The 23,782-nt window shown below is 33.1% G+C and overlaps 1 long non-coding RNA gene across 1 annotated transcript in view; it reads right to left on the minus strand.

Annotated features, from left to right (window-relative positions):
- LOC127842535 (uncharacterized) overlaps nucleotides 1-21,957 on the minus strand; it is a 34,470-nt gene extending 12,513 nt beyond the window's left edge. Inside the window, exons 1-2 of the long non-coding RNA XR_008031693.1 lie at nucleotides 21,750-21,957; nucleotides 10,922-11,002 (exon numbers count right to left, since the gene is read on the minus strand). This is a non-coding gene — a long non-coding RNA (uncharacterized LOC127842535). The remainder of the gene's footprint in view (nucleotides 1-10,921; nucleotides 11,003-21,749) is intronic.
- Between the last annotated feature and the right edge of the window lie 1,825 nt (nucleotides 21,958-23,782).

Here is a 23,782-nt window from a genome sequence, read left to right on the forward strand (position 1 = left end):
TTCACTGGGCGGAGAACTGCCCCCTCACTGTTTTTGTATAGGGCGGAGAACTGCCCCCCTGCTGATTAATAAGGGCGGAGAACTGCCTCCCTGTCAGAATTGATGACCCGGAGAAGTGCCCCCTAATTAAAGAAATAGCGGTTGAATGACAATAACGCCAGTAACTTTCTTGCTATTATGTATGGAAATTGAGTGAAATTTCAAAAGTAATATAAAGTTGTACAAGTAATAAAAGTTATAAAACGGCATAAAATACCTACCTCGGCATGGACGTCGTCACGTCGCCAACTTTATAATCACGTGCTTTTCGTCAATGTGAACAAAGAAAAACAAATAACTTTTTGCTAATAAAAAGTTTTCGCGGCTGAATTATTTGATATTTTCCCCGTAATAAAAACAAACAATTAGCATGCAATTTAATCCATCCTTATGCCAGCTGAAAACAATAATTTATTTGTTTGTTTTCGCCAATTACGGATTTGGACGGTTCAATATAATAAACCCGTATGCGGCTTTATTCAAAGCTAACAAGTTCTTAACAATTAAGGTCGGTCCGGTCTACCAATTAAAAGATTAAAAGATCGCGGTACTTATCGTTAACGGTAACAAGTTCTCTGCCTGCCTTATTAGCTGCTAATTAAAGCAACTGTTACCGATTTTGTTTGTTTGGCATGTCGACATGATCTGCTCAAAATGCAAACTGCGGACGACTCGACGGTCTGGCGATGCTACCGACGGAAAAGGTGCTAGAAGACATGAATTAACTAAACAACATAAATAAATTGCTTATAAATTCAACTTCACTTCACTTTTTTCTTCAAGTCAGCTAAATTATTGCCTTTGCCTTGCCTATTAATTTACTTTTTTATATGTCAATTAACTTTTTTTCCATGGGTCAATACTATCTTTATAATGTAAATTAATTCCGATGTAACTTTTCCTCCATAAGTACCGAGTTGCACGTCTATATTTAGTTGCAACATATTGCCAGTATTAACACGCACGCGTTTCCTGTGTGGATCTCGACTATGTTTCGCGCTCTTATTAAAACACGACTTTTACAAGGCATTCATGTATAGTGAGTGGTGCAGTTGCGTACCAAGGGCCTTAAACAGTATTATCACATGCCTCTAGACAATTTGTGTTATTCAGTTCGATAAATGGTAATATACTTGTACTGAAATTAAATTGTTACCGGATAAAATGTGTACGGCGATAACGTAAAATTACCCGTAAGTATTGTTTTCACTACGTAACTAATAACTAATATGACACCGGGGGCAGTTCTCCGCCCCTACAGATTTGATGGGGGGGCAGATATCCGCCTACTAAATTCTGACAGGGGGGCAGTTCTCCGCCCCTACCGATTTGATGGGGGGGCACCTCTCCGCCACCTTTAAAATAAGGGGGCAGTTCTCCGGGGGGCAGTTCTCCGGGGGGGCACTTCTCCGGATACCGTGTGTAACTGATGTAACTGTTCGGTAGATAGTGTACTGTAACCCGTACTTTCAGTCAACTGGATAGCCTCCCCTGCGTTAATGTTTGCCATTGAAATTAATATGAGTATTGTTGTCGTAATGTTCTAGATTTTGTACTCTTAAACAGATGAATATTATCTTCGTTGTTTGCTATTGTCTAATTTAATAAAACTGTTATTGTTATGTTTAAGATTTCATGCTTCATATCAGATGTTTTATGTCTTGAATAAAAGTATCAAGAGTTTTTGTTAGTACTATACTGACTATAGTAAACGTGGAATGATAGATCGTTTTAGGTGTCCTGCTTTTTGGTCAAATGTCCCGACAATTTTTTATGGAATGTCCCGCTTTGGACCTAAAAAATTATGGCATGTATGCATCAATTGCTTTTCCACCAAGTAACTTTTATACATGGGTTAACATGGTTCAGTAAAAATTTCATGAAATCAATTATTTGACTGATTACTTAACTGTTCCCACACCTAGGTCCAACACTTATTTTTTGCATAAATGCAGATCATCAATGCATTTGACTGTATTCGGAACTCCACTAATCGTTAGGTACAATAAACTTTTAACCGTTATGATCCTAGTGTCACATGAATATTCTGGTACTTACTGAGTTTTAACAAAACTATTGCCATGCAATATAAGTCCCCTACCGGTGAAACTCCACCATTTTCAGCAATATTTCTAGTCTATTTGTTGCCACAGCAATCAGAATTCTTGTTGTTGGAACAAAATGAAATGACGTGCATAATCTCCATATTGCCATCTATCCATGTTTCAAGTTCCATGAAAAAATATGTAGAACTTTTAAAGTTATCGCAGGATCCACTATTTTCAGCAATATTTCTAGTCTATTTGTTGCTATAGCAACCATAATTCTTGACGTACGAACAAAATTAAATGACGTGCATAAACTCCCTTTTGCTATCTATCCATGTTTCAAGTTTCATGAAAAAATATGAAGAACTTTTAAAGTTATCGCAGGATCCAGAAAAGTGTTACAAACTGACCGACTGATAGACAGACAGAGCAAAAACCATAAGTCCCCTCCAGTTTCACCAGTAGGAGGGAAGAACAATACACAACCCTGTGGATCTAGGTCAATTTTATTTGTACCTCATGTAAATTAGTGGAAAAACCAGTTGTAGGCAAGTTCGGAATAATAACTACTATTGTTCAGACTTAATCCCTTGAAATAACCCTAGGGCCAAGGGCAATTAGAGATCTACACCACTTGAGTAATTAACTACATTATAAGTTGGCAAGTTATCTGATGTTGTTCATGTGTCATGTGTCTTCATGAACTGAAATTGAATCTGCTTTTTGGTCAAAAGTAATCATAAAAGTAATCATAAAATAATAATGAGTCATGACCTCTTGCACATAGCAGTAATCTATATTATTATTATTTAAGTTATACAAAAGCTATAATTAATGATCAATCCATGATTAATGGAAAAAGGAATCAATTAATAAGCATGATGATAACAGATTAACAATTATGATTACCCCATGTCTGCAACTTGCAACTTAGCAACTTATTGAAAATATAACCCCATTTTTCAGGTAAAAAGTGTTATCAACTTATCAAATAATTATGAAATGTTATTTGTACTAAATACTTCAGGTAAAAATGAAAGTTAGATTTAAAATTTAACATTTTCACTACAATAGATAGCAACTTGTGCTTCAGTGATGTGAGACACAAAGATACTATTATCTGAAAGCATGTGCAATACCCTTAATGTTTTGAAACATATTTTGCATGAAATGCAGTGCCCCACATAAGCTGCGTATCTGCGTCTTTCACCCTAATACATTGTTTAAAAACTTTAAGAAATACAATATTATGCGTATTGAAAACGCAACCAACTTAACTTTTACACAAATTCATCAAATATAATGTGTATGATACAATAGCTTCAACCGAAAATCCTTTGCTCATTTTCGGTATTTTCTCTTTATAATTATTATTGTAACGTGGCGACGGTTTCATTCAGCAAGCGCCTGGATGATGGAGCAGGACAACAGTCAAAGCTACTCAAATGTTCTGCGGACAAGATTTCATTTTTAATTATAGCGTCTGACCAAATTATTTAGGACGACATTCATGCTTTTTCAATCTGACTTAATTTGTCGCTCATTAAGCATGCATTTGTAAAGCGTCTGAACTTTCAGTTTCTACTACGATGCAAAATAAAAATGTCTAAGAGAGGTAGAAAGACGTCCACAATTGTTGCGCCAAAAAATCAGTCGATATGTTTGACAGTTACAAAGATGTCAGTTAACATCAGTTTTTTTTAAGTTTAAAGTTCATATTATGGACAGTTTCAAGGATTAAAGATGTTATGAAACATAAGTTTATTAAAGTTAATTATGATAGTTTACAGTTTAATTGAATCAATACAAGTGTGCAGCAACAGAAGTAAAACAGAATGATTTTAATGTATGTATTTTTATAACTCAATTCACCCTATTTCAAGAATGAAATCACCCTATTTATTTGTGAGTGAAGCTCACAAATAATGCAGACGCAATTTTGCAAATCAGTATGGATCAGTATGGGCTTAGGTACGGCAGGAATCGTAACCTGTGACTGCCTGTAAGGGTATCACGTTTAAACGTTTAAATGGTCGTGTTTCGTGTTTTGGTCAAAAACGCTTACAAAAACTGTAAACGTTTAAACAACAGTCAATATTAATATAAATCCGTTTAGTTCATAACGTTACGACGTTGCAAAGCTTGTTAACAGCTGCTGAAAAAGACTCATATTAAAAACTATTTGTATCACGTGCACCACATGTCCCTTATTCACAATACCGTAAACATAACAATACACCATGTACGGACTAGACGTCTTGAATATTTAATGCGCGTCATCACGAAATTCCTGCCTTTTGTTGCATGAGCATGACCCGAATCGTCTTGACCATTCGACGCGCATCGGCACGAAGTGCACGAGAAAATTTTTCCAACGTTTCTTCATCAGCATTCATTTCAAGAGATATGGCGAACAATCTCCGTATAGGAATATTTTTACCTAAATTGAAGTATGCATCTTTTGATGTACATCGTGTTAAGTAAAACATTGACAATTTTAAAACCGATTTACTCTTATTAGAGGAATGTTGGTTCGATATTAATTCGTCTTTGTTATAAAATATTACGGCATGTAAGTAGACAAAGTGTAACCCAATGGTTCGACAACGACGAGAACAGTTGGTTTTAATATGACGTCATTGCGCGAATGGGATATGCACTAAATATGACTTCAGGAAATAATTGCTACTTTCAGTTTGGAGATGCGATGGCACTGATGATTTTTAAACGGACATAGGGATACCGTTTAAACAGTAACGTTTAGTTTATTTAATTTCGTTTAAACGTTTAGAGCAATTTGTAAACATGATACCCTTAACTGCCTGTGTGGATAACTCCAGTAAACTTTAGCAGACGATAATGCTTCTGCTTTAATATCCGCATCTACCTGTTCTCACTGGCACAGTACATAGAGTGTATTTAACAACTTGTGGCAAGACAACGTTGGCCAGTCTAGAGTTTATAATTGAAATCTGTACATATTGGCTGCTTTCAGGAAAAAACGGGGCTTAATGAATGTCAAATAAGATTAGCCTGTGCAAACTGATTAGCTGTTTCAATGATTTGGAAAAAACACACATCTTGACCTGTGTTTTAAGGCACACTCTTTATAAATTTGAATGGGTTGTGATCATTTCAAACTTGCGTTATAAAAAGCTATAACATAATTTTGAAAACTGAGTTATGTCTAAGATTATACAACAGCGAAAAAATTCAGTGCCATCAGCGCTTTGATTTTCAAAATCAATGGGTAAAAACTCTATTTCCCAAATAATTATCAGGGGCAATGGAAATGTACAACTCTCTTATCTTGAAATATTAATGAGAAAATCAGAGCTTCCCTTAACATAATTATTTTTTGTATTTTCATCACACCCTAGGGTGAATTAAAAAAAGACAAAACAAAAACAATTTATTTTCTGATAGAATATTGGAAATAGTGTCATATAGACAATCCCAGAAATCGATACCTCCCGGATTACCCGCCCCTGAATACTCTTGCGCGCCTCCAAAACGGTACTGAAGAAATAAACATGGACCTATATATGTGTGTATAGGTCCCTACGCAAAACAAGGAAGCGAAACAGGTTTATCAAATATATTTGAGGATTTAAAGAGTTTCTGTTATCAATCTGACAACCACATAATAGTTTGTTTTTTTTTTTATTAATATAAATTACGTAATTAGTAGAAATAAGGTTCATCTGCATTCGTTTAAGAGTAATAACACACAGCATGGACATGGACCTATTTGTGTAGGTCCCTGGCATGAATAAGATCTTGATTGTCATTTAACATGTTATTTAAAGGTGACGCGTGATATCTTATCTCAATTTCGGTATCAACACATGTGCAGACATGTGGTGTCACGGGCAAACCCATAAACGCTTTTAATCCACACTTGGAACATCGCCTCCCATTGAGCTAATTCGTTCGCGCCTTTATCGCTGATGTTTTTTTCAAGAGATGTATGTTGCTGTCATTTATAATCCGTAATTAAAGAAAAATAAATCACTTATTTTGTGCGTGTTTTTATTTTTTAAGCATAAATTTAGACCGTTTTACGAACATTTAATAAAGACATACGTTTAGGAAATCTAGAGAACACAATTGGAACTATTTTAAAGTTTATTTAAGGCTCATTATTTTTCATGTTGAACATTTCAATCGTGAATTAAGATGTTATTAAGAAAATTTAATAATATTTCAGGCAACATGTAAAACGTTATTTAAATAATAATATAAGAAAGTTGTAGACAAAAGCTATTATGTCCTTTTCAATAAAAAAGTATGACATATCCTGACATCTTACACAGTTTTGCAAGCGAATAACTCCGATACTTGTTCATTTAAATCACAAAATTCATTTCCGGCTCGTTATTTTTGTATTAGCTTGAGAGCGATTTTTAAATAAAAGATTGCTAAAAACCACTTTAGTTTTAGACTAAACTAGATACATAATTTTAATTTAAAAAAAATCTCTACCTGAAAATCTTACAGAGTTTCGATAACAAAGAAATACGAAACAATTTAAGAATCACAAACTTCATTTGGGCTATAGATTTGTATAATTACCTTTAAAATGACACTTACAAGAAAAATATTAATAACGAAATGGTAACTGTTTAGACAAACAAAGAGATGTATTATTCAATTAAAGAAGTCGTCCTAAGTCTTTAATCTTACAACGTTTCTGAATGAATATCTCCGGAAAGTATAGAAAGTACGACATTTAATAAGAAATAATATAGGCTTAAACAAAGGCAGATATCAATTAAATTGTCTACATCGATCTTAAATCTATCTAATTAATATCAAAGATCTATCCAAAAAATATGGTCTGAATGGATGTTTCCAATCTTTATATATTGATAGATCTTTGTTAATATCTCGGCACTATTTACGCTAAAATTACAACGTTTACTTATAATAATTTAATTCCATAAAGAAATAATTAAATTTTATACAAAGGCAATATGCTGAAAGGTATGCTTAAAAATGCCAACACGGCCTTAAACATTACGTGTTGTCACTGAATATTGTTGCAGAGACACATATTTTATGAATCTATCGTGTATATTTTTAATTTAAATTATATTGATTTACGATGTGATACATATCGACACTTAGTTTCATGTTTCACTTGTTTTCAATCCTAATGTGCGAAGTCATAAAGTACTGTTTATTGGAATAAAGCGGGTGTACACTATGATAACGTTGTAATCTGTCAAATTCTTCAGTACCGTTTTCAATCGCGGGTTACGTAATAGCCAATATGGCGGCACCCATATTATCAATTCTGGGATTGTCTATTGGAAATAGTGTCACACAGCATTTTAAGTGAATGTTCAAAAGAAAATGTAAATACATTTAAAATGCTTTATTTATGGATGATGATGAAAAATGTAATGATATATATAAAAAGTGCTTATGAAATAATGGGAACAAATTAAAATGAATGTTGCCAGATTGAAATCTGATTGTGGTTTTTCCAGAGACTGTTTATCATCTATTATGTGAGGACACGTGAGCATTTTGAAGCCCTTATATCAATTGTAAGTCTGTCACATTGAATCTTAAATTACGAGTCTGAATATTGAATTGTGTAAAAGGTCTCTTTTTTGGGCTGGACTAAATGACAGCCAACGTATGACATTGAAAACAAGTTTTACTGGAAAGTGTAACATAAGCAGTATAACAATTGGCCCATTGACACCCCATATGCACAAATATTTTAACTCTTGGGTAAACTCATAACAAAAATATAATACTTGTATAAATAATAAGTAAGGATTTGTAGAAAACAAAAAAAAAACTTGGAAGATTGCCAGTAGTATTACACACAAATAAAACTATGTATCTGAAACTGATAATATTGTCTTTGTGTAATTAATCTGCAGATGGATTAGCCCATCATTCTCAATAACTAAATCAATTACAACTGATAGATTTACTATGCCAGCACATTGTTTTAAACAATGATTATAAAACTTGTTTTTCTCAATAAAAAAAAACGTATTTCATATTCATTTAAAAATTAATAAAAACAAACTCAAATCTGAATATAGTATGACCTGGAGATAATAAGACATTTGTGCAGAGTTTGTCTTTCAGCTTATCAGTTGCTGTGTTACTGATTGTTATCTTACAAACCTTGGATGACTGTGCTCTCTAGGGGTCTAAGGTGACACAATCAGATAAGACTGGATGCATGTATTTAAGAGGGCACAAGGCACTATTTGGATTATTTTGGGGTGGTGCGGTGGTCGAGTGGTAACACTCTGGTCTACCATTCCAGAGGTCCCCGGTTCAAATCCCGGCCGGGGCACTAGAAATTTCAGAAATGCTTCAAGTGTTTCCCACCCAACTAGAGATGTACTGGTATGAAACCCAGGTAATTCTCGCGTGTATCGGTGCTATACACTGAGCACGTAAAAGAACCAAGGTATCTATTCTCAAAGAGCTAGGGTATCGCACCCGGATTCCTTGTATCCCAATACTGTCTCTTCTGCTTGCTGTCTCTTCAGCAAAACCAAAGGACCCCATTGGAAATAAGTGCTTGCACTTTCATGGGTAATATCCTTGACCGCAAGGTCAAAATAAATACATTTGGATTATTTTATATTTATAAATGGCATTAAATAAAAATGGAAACAAGTGCAAGAATGCTCTCTATTTTTAACTAACTAACAGCTCAGAGATTATGGGCATTCAATAATGATGATATAATTTTGTTCCTAAAAAAACAACATTTATCAAAGAGAAACTTAACACATAAAATTGTCTATTTGGTAACCAAAAAATCTTTTCTTGCTGAAATTGTGATGTTCACACCATGAATGCATTTTGTTACGTAATATCCAATATTTCTACGACTTCACTGATGGTATTGCAGGGGAAGCGGGTCGCTACCCATAGCAGGGGCAATTTTCGCGGCGTTTCCCTTTTTGGGGGATTTTTTAGTTACTCTCTAATTATTACATTTGTACATGTTTGCACTATATTCATTGCTTATTTCATAATTTAGTATGTTTGAAAAGATTAAATTAAAATAGAATTGAGATATACCGGTAATAATCATAAGACATCTATCAAAAAAAATAAAAATAAAATTTTTTTTTGGGGGGGGGGGGGGGGGGGGGGGAGAGTAAACGTTTTAGGGGGGGGGGGGGGGGAATGAATGGATTTGACAGATTGAGGGCCCTGTATTGACATAACTTACATGTAACTGAATTAAAAACAAGCGCCGTCTCCATAGGATGACATATACCCCCAAAAAACGCTTTGATAGTTTAAAGTTATGTTAGACCGCTAAATAACAGAACAAATTTTGGAAACCTAAATGCTGACTCTAAATTCAAGGTCATGGCCACAGGGATCAAGATTTGTGTGTGTCTGGAAAGGTTTTTTCCATTTAGGTTATACTATGAAACCTAAACGCAGATTTCAAAACCTAAATACTGACCCTAACTTCAAGGTCATTGCCACAGGGATCAAAATTTGTGTGCTTATAGAAAGGCCTTGTCCATATACACATGCATACCAAATATGAAGGTTACATCTGAAGCGACATAGAAGTTATGAGCATTTTTTGAAACATAAATGCAGATTTTAAACCTAAACGCGGACCTTAAGTTCAAGGTCAAGGTCAATGAGGTCGAAATGTGTGTGGGTATGGAAAGGCATTGTCCATATACACATTCATACCAAAAATGAAGGTTACATCTGAAGCGACTTAGAGTTATGAGCATATTTTTTAAAGTGTGACGGACAAACAGACAGACAGATGCACAGTGTGATAACTATATGCCAACAATCGGGGGCATAAAAAATACCAAAAACTATTGCATGACTTATTGAAACTATGGCAACAAAAATTACTTTTTTTAATTGAAAATATCTCATAAATAGTAAATGTGATGTTATTTAATCATTATTCAATAAATGACATAAAATATACAAGACACAATGAGGAATGGGCAAAAAAGGAACATGTTACTGAGTCCTAACTAATGGCTGGAAGGTCATTATGGATATTACATGATTTTAAGTGTCTTAATTACCATGACATTGAACACTCACATAATTTTGAAGTCAGCTGTAACAATAAGAAAAAAAATAAATAAAGATAAGGACTTAACAAACAAAACTCAATTTACAAAATGAATTTCTCAAAATACCTTCCCCACAAAATAAACTCCATCTAAACAGTAATAATGTAATGATTTAATAAACAGTGATTTTAGATTTTTAAGTCTGTACATTTAAACCATAGTCCCTCTTAGTTTCTTAACTGTTTTAGAAAATAAATAAGATATTGTGGAACACATCACCTGAAGTTTTTTTAGCAAAAATATTGGGAGTTATTCAGCCACATTACCCACCTTTTAGAGTTTTTGGAGTTTTCCCCAAAGCAAGGCAAAGATTTCCCACTGTGGTGTATAAATAGGTTTTTGTTGTCATTAATGTACACTCTTACTCGTTATTATATGATATTTAACTCTTAGACATAGCTAAATCTTTCAGTTAATACAATTTATTAAAAGCAATAGTTAATTGTTCTTATCTTGCAGTGTTCTATACTAAACATAACTAATGCTTTTTATATTGTTTATTTTCAAAACAAAAAAACTCTTTTTATGGGTACACACTAAATTTTATAAACAGGCTATATAATTTTGTCAATTAATCCAATAAATTATTGCAAACAAAACTGAATATATGGTGTGTTTGGTTGCTTTTTATTCCCCAAAACAGCACAGTAGACATTTAGTTTTAACACAGTTCAATTGGTAGTATGTGAGCAAGTCCCCTTTTATTTGAAAATTACTCACCACTGTGTAGCGTTTTTCACAGGTATTGTACAACGATCCAATAACTGGTACTGATCTTCATCTGATAAGATTTTTTAAGTGCTGAAATATAAATACATAATTATAATGTTTTAGTTGCATTTCATTATGATCAGGCCCATAACCAGGGTTTTAAAAAGAGGGATGCGTATTTTCCAATTAATGATAGTTAATTGAGCTCGATTGGTCATTGTCGGCTCGGGTATTCTTACATGTACACCGGGTACTCTTAAGTATACTTACATGTACCCCGGGTACAGTAAACATATACTAAAATGTACCCGGGAAATTTAAAGCTTAATTGGTCGTTGTTGGCTATTTTTTTTAAATTAAATATATTCACATTTATGTCAATTTTCTGTAAAATGGCCTCTATATTATCGAAACTCATACCCACAAAGCATGTTGACGCAATTTTTTTACAAAGAGAAGTTTGTTTAAGATAATCGGTAGCGCGTTTTACGACATAGGATTTTAGGCGAGAATACTACTCGGGAACAGTCTTATATACACCGGGTATGATTAAGTTTATTTACGGTACCCGGGGTACATGTAAGTATACTTAAGAGTACCCGGGGTACACGTAAGTAGTACCCGAGCCGACAATGACCAATGGAGCGTTATAATTGAGCTACAAAGTGGCGAAGAGGATAGGTGCGGGAGAGGGGGGGGGGGGTTTGTGGTTTGGAGGTCCACCCATAAACAATTTTTAAAATGATACTCAAAATCCTGCATTCTGGTGACTTTTCATCTGTCTTTTAAAAGAGACTGAAGTTATAGAGCATTTTTATATGAACTTTCACTTTCATTGACCATACTCAGTGACTGATCCAAATTTTTTGTGTGTGAATGCTCCCCCCCCCTGGCTATGGGTATGATAATCAGCACACAATCAAACAATACAACATAGTTAAAATAATAAATGTTAATTATAATTATAATGCGAAAAAGTTTTCACCATAGATTTTCATTAACAAGTAATTGATCGCCTGATAATAAAGGTCAATTTGGTGCAGTCACACCAGCTACCAGTATTCGATTCCCATTCTGGGACGGTTTTCAGACGTTTCCCCCAAGACGTTTCCTCCCCCCCATTTTAGTTTAAGTGCAGCTGTTTCTCCCCCCCCCCAATAAATTTATACTTCTTTGTTTGAAGTATAATCTTGATTTTCATCAAATGATTATTTTGTTTATGAAGTCTTTAACTAACATTATCTATGAAGCAGCCTGTTTTGTTTTTTTTTGGTTACAATTCATTTTTCATTTGTTAAACTGTGTAAGGAATGTACGTAAATTATTAGTAAGTGCATGTTGGTGTACTAGTGGCATGAGTGAAATATTCTCAAAATCTTACTAAGTATCTTATACATGTTGCTCATTTGGGAGCACAAATGCAAACAAGATTAGAATAATGTGTAATCCAGACCCATTTTGAATACACAATTAACACCTTATTTCAGTTTGAGTTAACCTGTGCAGGGTTGTGGAACTTGTTTGTTGTTTTTAATCCAATTAAATAGGGTAAATTGGTGAATTGTAAAAAGGTTAGATCACATTTATATTAATTTCACAACTGTTTTTCTTGTTACATTAAATATGATAAATAAATAAACTATGTTACTGTCAAAAATTGTATTTTGTTCATGCATTCATATGTATTTAATCAAATTATTGGATGGCACTGATATTTTAATTTGTAATTATAACTCATTTAGACTAATTAAAACAGAATTGCACTTTCCTATCACAATATTTCATTATTAATAGTGTATTTACCAAATGTAATCAAAACTTTATCATATTTTACTAATTTAACTCAATGATATTAATAATATTTATTAGGAAAAAAAATGAAATGAATTTGTGTAATTTAAGGATAAATTAATAACTTTACGAATTAACAAAAATTGTTTTAAATGCAAGAATATGAAATATTTCAGTTTACAGAACACAATATCAATAAACCTAGATTTTTGTGAACTATTTTATTTGAAATTAGCATACACAAGCTGACATTTAATCTCAAAATGAACATACCAAACTTAAAATGAAGCAAAATGACAAATTTGTATAAATCTTATGATATGAGAGTGAAAAAAGAGGATTTTGACTTTTGACTTGACAACAGCTTTCATTCTAGTCATGAAGATATATGAAAGATTCATTTGTATTAACAAATGAAAAAGATGTTGAAAGTGTAACATATATTTTGAAACCATTCCTGTAAAATACAACAGATGCATCTATGACTACCTTCCCTTGTCAAATAAAAACGCACTTTTTACCAAAACACACATTTAGCGCACTTAAAAGTGCGTTAATTGTGTGTTTTTTGTTAATATGTGCGTTTCCAGTGTTCAAAAGTGCATTTAAGTGCGCTTTTTGTGCGTTTTTTCTATTCAAGTGCGTTATTTTTGTGTAAAAAAGTGCGTTTTTTTGTGTGTTTTCTTCATCTGTAAGTGCGCTTTTGAGTGTAGATGTGAGCAAAATGTGTGTTTTTTATCTAAGAAGTGCGTCTTTTATTTAGGAAGTGCGTTTTTTGTGTGTTTTCTTCATCTGTAAGTGCGCTTTTGAGTGTAGATGTGAGCAAAATGTGTGTTTTTTATCTAAGAAGTGCGTAATTTATTTAGGAAGTGCGTCTTTTATCTAAGAAGTGTGTTTTAAGGTTAACAGATGTGGGTTTTTTCTCACAAAAGTGCGTTTTTCTATTTTGATGTGCGTCTTTTTTAAGCATAAGTTAGTCTTTTATTTCATAAGTGCGTTTTTATCATATGATCTGTTTTAAACTATTGTATCTAAAAAGACACATGTTTAACACACTTCTTAAAAAATGCGTCTTTAACAACCGTTTAGCAAATGTTGTACAGAAATTGAACAAGAAACAAAATTGTTGCAGCCTCTAACAATTTATTTACATCAAATGAATAAACATAGACATATATCTCAGTAACCTGTAATAATATAAGGGGCAGTTTGAATAATTACTGGTTGTCCATATTAACCTGTTTAATGTTTACATACTTTATCATACAATTTCAATGCATACCCTATTGCTTACGTTTTAATCTCAAACATTTCTAAAAATTTCCACCTAAATCAGACTGTGTGTAACTAATTAAAAATATTGAAAGTGTCAAAAGTATTATGTGGGCTTGATAGTATCAATTATATTTCCTCAACATAAATAAGTATTTGAACTTTCTTATACTGATATTTATACCCTAATACAATTAATGTCTACCACATTGACCATAAACATACATTTTAAAAGGCAACTAAAATAATATTTATACTATTGATATTATTTGCTAAAACCATTCAGCATGTTATATTTAAAAAGTTACAATTAAATATAATGTGTTAAGGGTGCTGTGTATTATTCAATAAATATTTTGGTGTTGAAATGACTGCCTTATCAGTATTTCTCAAATTATGCAATTTTTGGCTTAGACACAGCATGGAATCAGATAAGAGAATAGCCAGTCCCTATTAGTCCTCCATCTAAGCCTAACTCATGCAAGTGTGGAAAATCTACAGCCGGGCAAGGGGTGTTGATATACTTTTGATTTGTTCAGGCACCATCTATTTGAGAACCACAGATAGGAAGTTATATTTTGAAAACAAGCAGCATCAGCAACTGACTTTAAGCTAGAATTAAGACTTATTATTCTAGTGTAAAATGTCTTGAAATACTTTCAGCATGAAGTATTGTGTGATGAAAAAAATGTGTATTTACTACAATGAGTAAATCAACAAAAAGTTTGTTGCAAAGGAGATTAAAAGTGGGTGGTTAAAGACATATAAAGTGATATTCACGATTTCGACATTGTTAAATCACGCGTAACAAGACTGCCAAGATAACGCGAGATTAAGGGTTCGGGGGGGGGGGGGGGGGGGGGATTTGTATATTGTATAATAATCCATATATTTTTATTAGTTCTGTTGCAAGCCTAACTTGTTGTGTTTTTAAAATACATAAAAATCATATTGTTGACAACTATAATATTATTTAAGATCATTATTAAGCAAAAGTAAGTCCCCCAAATCGAATCAAATCAATATTTATTTATTGTCGGTATGGTATACAAACATTATAACTTAAGCTATGAATAGCTTTTGACCGACAGCTTACCCCGGCCAGCTAAACCGGTAGAGTGCTGATCTCTGACTCGCTCATGGGTTGGTAAGTTTAAGCCTCAACTCGGGTTCATCTCTTAGAAATAATTACACCTTAGGCTACCCTGTCTGTAACCCAAATTGCAGTCGAGGGTCACCGACATACATGTATCAAATACAATGTATGTGCTTATGTTAACATTTCCTGAAGATTCAACCACTGAGCAGGATAACTAAGTTAACCCCATATTATTAATGAAAAAAATTAAATATACTATTAGATGTATCAAACAGACAAACCAACTAGTACCTACTAGTACTTTCATAAGGAACATCATCCATTAACCATCTATACTTCCAGGTCTTTTGGCTCTGCTACATCAACAGGAATTAGCGTTGGGTTCATGTTTTCTGTGTAAATCATAGGGATTACAATTTATAATATTTCATCCCAACAACAAAATCTTTATAATGATAGTATTCATTTTACAGTCAGGTTTTACTTCTATTAGGTTAAAAACTAAATAGTGAATCAGTTTTTGAGATGAGCTTGTACCAAACACACACACACACAAGCTCCTGTAAATTTTATACACACTTTAATGAGCAAGTATTTGGACTGTCACAGTTATTGCTTGTTGGAATGTCTCAGACTAACCAGGATATACAAGCAGTCTTCACTTTAGCATTTTTGAACAACTAGCCTGAATCTTTATGCATTAATAGAACAGATTAAAATACCCACTAGCCCGACTATATGAATCAGGAAATTTTAATAGCCCAAATTTAATACATTTCACTAGCCCCGGGCTGTTGGGCTAGGTGTTAGCGTCAAGACTGTAAAAGCAATAACAATTCTTAAAACATTGATACTTGTCTTGTTTTGAACAAGTCTTGTTTTGAACAAATCTGCCATGACGGGTAGTAAATGGGGATAGCCCAACAAACAACCAGTTAAGAATGACTGTGATACTGCTGAAAGTTTCACCAATATGGATATTTAGCCAATGGACATTTGACCAGGGACACTTTATTTAATTCGAAGTAAATGTTTTCTTAGCAGTGTTAATAGTCATGTCAACACATCACATGTTATGTTAAATGACTACATGACAACATTGGATGTGTAGCAACTTAAACCACCATCCATTTTATTATATTTCTGAATGTGTAGGATATTTTTTAATGTAAGGGTATAAAGTAGACACACATCTGAAGTATCTTTATTTTTATTTTTTTCAAAGAAGATAGTTATGTAACTGTGGTGATGTATAATATTAATTGCAAGAGTTAATAACATTCCAGGTGTAGAATTCTTGAGCTTCATGCAAAATGAGATACAGTATTCCAGTTTCTGACTTCTGTTGACACTGTGATGTTCCTGAAAAAAAAGGTTTCTATAAGTTATAACAATAAACCATTCAATAACATTTAAAGACAGCATAGTTATCTGTTTTAAAATAATTGTTCTTTTCAAAGAAAAGTATTTTACCAAAGGTAATCAAACTTCTCATTTGCCCAAACTTAACAAATAATATATTTTTCCATACCCCACCCGCTTTTGGCATGTTTCGTTTTTACCTACTTTAAACACAATAAAATCGAAATAAAGCATAAACATGAACTACAATTAAATCAAAGATACTAAGCTAATAACAAATTACAAAAAAAAACATACCATATAAGTTATATCTGCAAATTATTGGGAAATTATAATTGCATCAACACAGAACTCTATGCAGACGCACTTCAGTAGATGATCGAGTACCCCCCCGACCTCACTTAATCCACTCAGAGTTGTCTCCCTTAAAATAATGTCGAAAAGGTCAATGGTCTAGTTCAACAACTGCCTGTATTTTTGGAATACTGAAGAACAGTCTGTTGTAACAGGTTCGTATTTTCAAATCTGCATCACTTTTTTATTTAGTTTATTGAATTAATTATGATCATTATCATATTTATGTATTGTCACTGGGAAATGTAAATGGATGAGTAAATGTAATGCAATTTTAAAGAAAAACAACACCATTTGAATTATTATGGCTGTATTTTATGGTTATTGTCATCTTAAAGTTATTTATACCTATTTTTGGTCATTAATGAACAGATTTTTCCCCCATATTAAATGAGAACTTTTAAATTTAAAGGTTAAACCCCATGGTGACCGTGAAATTTACATTGATCAGAAGACCCTTTGGAAAGAATGTGCATCATCGCATCGCCTGCCAAAAAAGGGAGCAAAAGAGAGACTACCTGATGTATGGACTTGAATACCAGGTTTTACCCTGCACAAGCTGGCCGACATGAGGAGAACAGGAGTGGGAAAACCGCGCCCTCTCCTTGACCAAGAAAAGCTGGATTTGTTTAGAGGTAAAACTATACAGGGTACTGGTTATTGTATTTTAAAGGTGTCACACTTCCGACCAGTCCACACAGCAAAATGAGACCACGTATCTTGGTACATTTTCGAACAGTATTTTCTATCAAACGTATTTATTTATGAAAAGCGTTAAGTCACATGTGATCAGGGGATTAAAATTGCAAGATAAACAACCAAAAACAACAAGCAAACAAACTAGTTTTGATTTAAATTTATAATTTTTATAGCAACAAGATTACCATAACAGCAATATTCAACACTTACATTATAAAATATCTTTCAGGACCTGATCAAATGAGATCATGCACGAGACGCATCGCGCAAAGGCCATGACAGTATAATAGTTGCAAAGAAGTTTGACCGGCTGGTGGCAGACTTGGAGAGAAAGATGAGAGCTGCACTCCGCCGCCTCAAAGAAATGCTGACAGGCCTTGATTGATATGCATCTTTCTTATGTATATAGCTGTTCGTATGTATATACTGTACATGTTATTATAGTATGCTATTATTTTTTGTTTATTTATAATCAAATTATGTTTATATTTTATTTCATCAAATTGCCATTGATATTTAATTACTCATGTATGTTAAAAACTGTTGGTGTACATTAAAGTATAAAATTGAATTATCTTGTAATTATTAAAATACACAAATATATATGTTTATATAATTATTGGTTTTTATTGCATATCTGAATTAAAAAAACTTTAAACAGCATATAATTGAATCAACTGTTAAGGCAAAAGATGCACCTTTAACGCACATGTGTGCTTTTTGTGAGTGCGTTTTTTGCTGCCATTCATGTGCGTAAATTGTGCGTTTTGTGTGGGTGAAAACTGCGCTTAACGTGCGGTAAATGTGCGCTTTTTGTGAGTTAAATGTGCGCTTTTTTTATTTAAAAAGCGCACATTTAACGCACATAAAAGCGCACATTTAACATACATGTGCGCTTTTATGTGGGTTATAACTGCGCTTTTTGTGAGTTAAATGTGCGCTTTTAAAATAAAAAAGCGCACATTTAACTCACAAAAAGCGCACATTTAACGCACTTAAAAGCGCACATTTTACACACATAAATGGCAGTCAAAAACGCACTAATAAAAAGCGCACGTTTAATGCACATAAACGCACTTTAACACACATGTGCGCTTTTATGTGGGTTATAACTGCGCTTTGTGTGAGTTCAATGTGCCCTTTTTAAATAAAAAAAAGCGCACATTTAACTCACAAAAAGCGCACATTTAATGCACTTAAAAGCACACATTTTACACACATAAATGGTAGTCAAAAACGCACTTATATAAAAAGCGCACGTTTAACGCACATTTAACGCACATAAAAGCCCACTTTGAACACACTTATAAAAAGCGCACGTTTAACGCACATAAAGGGCACATTTATCCACAAAAAGCGCACATTTTCTTGTTTGTTTGTTTTTGTTAAAAACTCACTCGGTAAGAAAAAGCACACAAAAAACGCAGTGCCAATACCGCCACGTTTAACACACGCAAAACGTACTTAAAACGTACATTTCACACACTTTTTTAAGAAGGGTTATATAATACTATTAATAAAGTAAATTCAAATCAATTCATTTATAATAATTAATACAGTGAGTGATAAACTATTCAAAAATGTTTTTGTATGATAATGTGCTAAACTGCTAATCTCATCTTATGAATGACTATCCCTCTATAAAGATGTCACCTAATCTCATCAATGGCGATTAATTAAAGGGCCTGTATATTGCACCAAATGTACCCGTTATACGATAGCTGTTATCTTGTATAATACACTTGCTAATCTAATCAACGCTTGTATATTGCACCATAAGTGCAAAATTGTATAATGTAGGTGTGTGTTGTAACTTTAATATTAGGGAAAACATAAAAATGCTGTCACATTTTTATGGCAACAGATTAAATCAATTTTTTATTTTTTTAAATGGGATGGTAAATAGTAATAGTCAATTGTAAATATTCTGCATAACTAAACATATAAGTGTCCAACTTTTTATTATACTGTATGATAATCTTGATGACAGACTGAATCAATATGTAAAAAATTTGATGGAAAATAATAATGTATGAAGGGATATATAGACATCAAAATGGAATATGAATATTATATCCAATTCACAAACTCTGAAAATGTCTATCACTATGATATGTATGTATAATATTATAGTATTGCAGTAAATTCTAATAACAGAATGAATCAGTGTAAAATGCTTTAAGTATATACAGGTATAATTGAATTAGTTTGTACCAAAATGAATTCATTAATTCAATAATTATAATTATTTACTTTGTATATATATTATTCCACTTAAAATGATCATCAAAGAACATAAAAGGTGTGCTTTTACTCAATTCATTAATACAATAATAGTTTAATTTGTAACATACTATTTCACTTAAAATGACCATCAAAGAAAATCAAAGCTGTGCTTTTACTCAATTTTTCAATGATCTCAATTAATAAAAGAAAAATTTCAGGCACTTATAACAACAATTATAATTAGATCTATTTAATTGGAAAATGGTCATGGGGTTAAACGTCCAGGGAGAAAACGTCTGGGGAGGAAACCTCTTAATTTTCGACACGTCAAATATAGTGACGATTAAGATTGAAAATCGTGAAACATATTAATAGGAACTCTTTTTGACATAGAACTCTACATGGCTGTCAACTTTAATTGTTATGTTAATCCTCTTTTGATTACAGATTTTTTGCAAGTTTCCAGCACCACCATATCATGTAAAACTGTCAATGCCGCCCAAACAACGAGTACCTGCTTTCGAACCCTTCAGTGTACATCATTAAAAATTAATTCACCCCATGATTTGACCATGGTCACGTGACTTGTCAAGCAAAGTTGAGAACGAGAATAAGACCATGTCTTCATAAGTTGTTATAATGAAAATCATTACATATGTAAAAAGCATTAAGGAATACTACAATTTTTACGTGTTTTATGATTACTCTATAAATTCGACATATTTTTATGCATTTTCATTGATATGCCGCTACGTGCAAGTCGGCATAAACAAATTACATATACAGTCAAGTTAACATTACCTGATCAGTAGAGTAATACAGTTGTTCTGGTGAAAAGCAATAAATGGTTTGAGACTTCTTTTACACCAGTTAGATTAAATATTACCTTGATTTACTGTTTTAGCACATAGTCTTATTTCTAAGCGCAGACAAAATGTATTTGTGATACCTTTTTTCGCGGCAGAATTCATGCACTACCGGATCAGTTGTAGCCATAACAGATCACGCGATCGAAACCATTCAGGAGGGCACCTAACACGATATTTGAATGGTTGAAACATGAACTGTGTTGTTTACAATGACCAAGTAACATTGCCAGTTATAAATTATATTCATTGTTTTTGTTATTAATTGTTTTCTATATGTTATCTTGTATCTACACTTTAGGCATGACGTGTGAATTATCTGTTGAAAATTCTAAATATGTAAATTGTTTGAATCATATCTAATCATCGATATTGAACATGGAGCATAAATAAAACATTCAGATTGAGATCATTTATTGAAAGAATCAACAGGATTTGCATATATTTTAATATAATATATTATCAATACGCATATTATCACGCTTGATCCGTTATTGCCTTAATTCTTCATTTTATTTAAGGTGTTGCAAAATTTTAAACACGAATCAAAACTGAAATGGACTTTTGCAAGCACAAAGACTATTAAATGGCCTTTAAATTAATGCGTAAACTTCTTACTTTCCAACAGAGTTATAGCATGTGGCCGCAAATAATGTTCAACCTCGATTTGGAAATGAGTCAGACGTCAACAAAGTTGTATATACATGTCAGCAAAACAAACCAAAATGTTTGACAAAGAGAAGCTCAGATAACAATTCAATCAATGCGTTTTGAAGAACAAGCCTTGAAGATGCTGTGTGCAAAAAATCTTCTAAAAATGTCAACTATTTATCTCTTTACGCAGACTTGAACATCAAAGTGATCCGCTATGGGTAATGATCCAGTAATGGTAACTTGACTGTACATAAAAAAGGTGACGAAGTGCGTGTGCGGGCATGCGTATGAAATGTAAACATATGAAGGGTTCGAAAAAAGGTGAGGTTCGAGAATAGGTACTTTAACGATAGATCCAATTGTTTTTTTGTGGTGATATAGGTGGGGCTTAAAAGGTTCTCTGGTTGACCCACATGGCACTAGACCATGTCAACTTTAAAATATGTTTTTCAGTGAGTCAGACTCAGAGATTAATGCATAGAATTAAGCTCTTAATATTAAAAATTCTTCCCACCTTTTGAGTCTTAACTGCAGGAGCTCCAGGTCGACACATTGTGATATGCACGATACTGCATATTCATCATCACACACTGTCAAATTATTCAGGTGAGGAAGAAACTAAGACATATAATACATGTACACAATTGTTCACAACCTGTGGCTTTTCAACCCTAAAAATGCAGCAGAGGTTAACCTGTTGTGAAAAGTTGATATACAAGAAATTAAAAATAATCTTCGGTACACTTGATTTACCACACAGACTAGGGCTAGATTGCACTTTATGTGTTTACGGCGGTTCCTAAAACGCATACGGTAAAACGCATACAATATATATATCGTTGAAAAACGCATACGATATGAACGCGCGGTAGCCCCCGATATTAAGGTATATAGGATAAAAAGGATTATTAGGTTTTAGGATTATTAGTTAGGTTTTGCAGGTGAGGGTTCGCTTTTCCGTTATTTTTTTGTACCGGTAAAGTGCAATTGCCACAGAATAGATCCACAGGCAGCAGTATCATAAATTTGCCCTCCCCCCGCACTTACCCCAGGGGTTCCAGATTGTTAAAAGTATACGTATTGTGTTTGGTTTGACTTTTCAACAACAAATACTGACAAAAATACCCCTCGTAGTATTATATAGTGTATATATAATGCCTATACGAGACGTACTTTTTTCAAACTGTGTTTTTTGTCAATATTCATTGTTGAAAAGTCAAACCAGACACAAAAGTGTACATTTAAAAATCTGGAACCCCTGGGGTAAGCCAGGGACCTATACAAACAAAGGGATGAGACACTCACTGAACCGAAGAACAAGCTAACGCGTTGTTACGCAAAAGGGAAACGATACTTGCGACCCAACGAGACTTCGCGCTTCGAGGCAAATTTTCACAGCCGCCATTTTGACAAAGCGAGGCCGCGACAAAGCAATCGAGAAAGAATAAGAGTACAAATTAACCAAGTGTTGCCAACACAGAAGTATTCATTGCAAAGGTTTGTTGAGTTTGATACATCTTATTGTTTCATTTGTTTTCGACTATGCTTTGTATTTACTTATAAATCAACGGTGGGTATTTTCACCAAATCATGCGTATCATTGTTTACACTTCCATAATCCGAGAAACGTGTGTCGTGGCTTTTTTCAAAAGGCTTTGTAAAATAAAGCTCTATACTATTGATGTTGGTATTCTTACAAACGTTACATTTCAACGCATTGTGTGATGCTAATTTTATTTGTATTATTAGCAAATTCATGATTTTGAATGAGCACAAAGGCAATACAATTTAAGTCATTTTTTTTTACCACTATCAGTTTCATCAACATATGTCGTGGCTCGTTTTGAAAGGCTCAGTCAATACTAGCCCTATATATATCATGTAGGTATCTTTACAAACGTTGCATTTCAATGCATTGTGTGGTGCAAATTTAATTTGCATTATTTGCAAAGGCATAATTTTGTATTAGCTCAAAGATTATACAATTTTAGTCATTTTTTTATTTTGTAATCACTATCAGTTTGATCAACATATGTCTTGGCTCTTTTCGAAAGGCTCAGTCAATACTAGCCCTATATTAATCTTATGGGTATCTTTACAAACATTACATTTCAACGCATTGTGTGATGCTAATTTTATTTGTATTATTAGCAAATTCATGATTTTGAATGAGCACAAAGGCAATACATTTTTAGTCATTTTTTATATTTTACCACTTTCAGTTTCATCAACATATGCCGTGGCTCTTTTTGAAAGGCTCAGTCAATACTAGCCCTATATATATCATGTTGGTATCTTTACAAACGTTACATTTCAATGCATTGTGTGGTGCAAATTTAATTTGCATCATTTGCAAAGGCATAATTTTGTATTAGCTCAAAGATTATACAATTTTAGTCATTTTTTATTTTGTAATCACTATCAGTTTGATCAACATATGTCGTGGCTCTGTTCGAAAGGCTCAGTCAATACTAGCCCTATATTAATCGTATGGGTATCTTTACAAACATTACATTTCAACGCATTGTGTGATGATAATTGTGTTTG

This window comes from Dreissena polymorpha, chromosome 8 (genome assembly GCF_020536995.1).
Source record: "Dreissena polymorpha isolate Duluth1 chromosome 8, UMN_Dpol_1.0, whole genome shotgun sequence".
NCBI classification, from domain to species: domain Eukaryota; kingdom Metazoa; phylum Mollusca; class Bivalvia; order Myida; family Dreissenidae; genus Dreissena; species Dreissena polymorpha.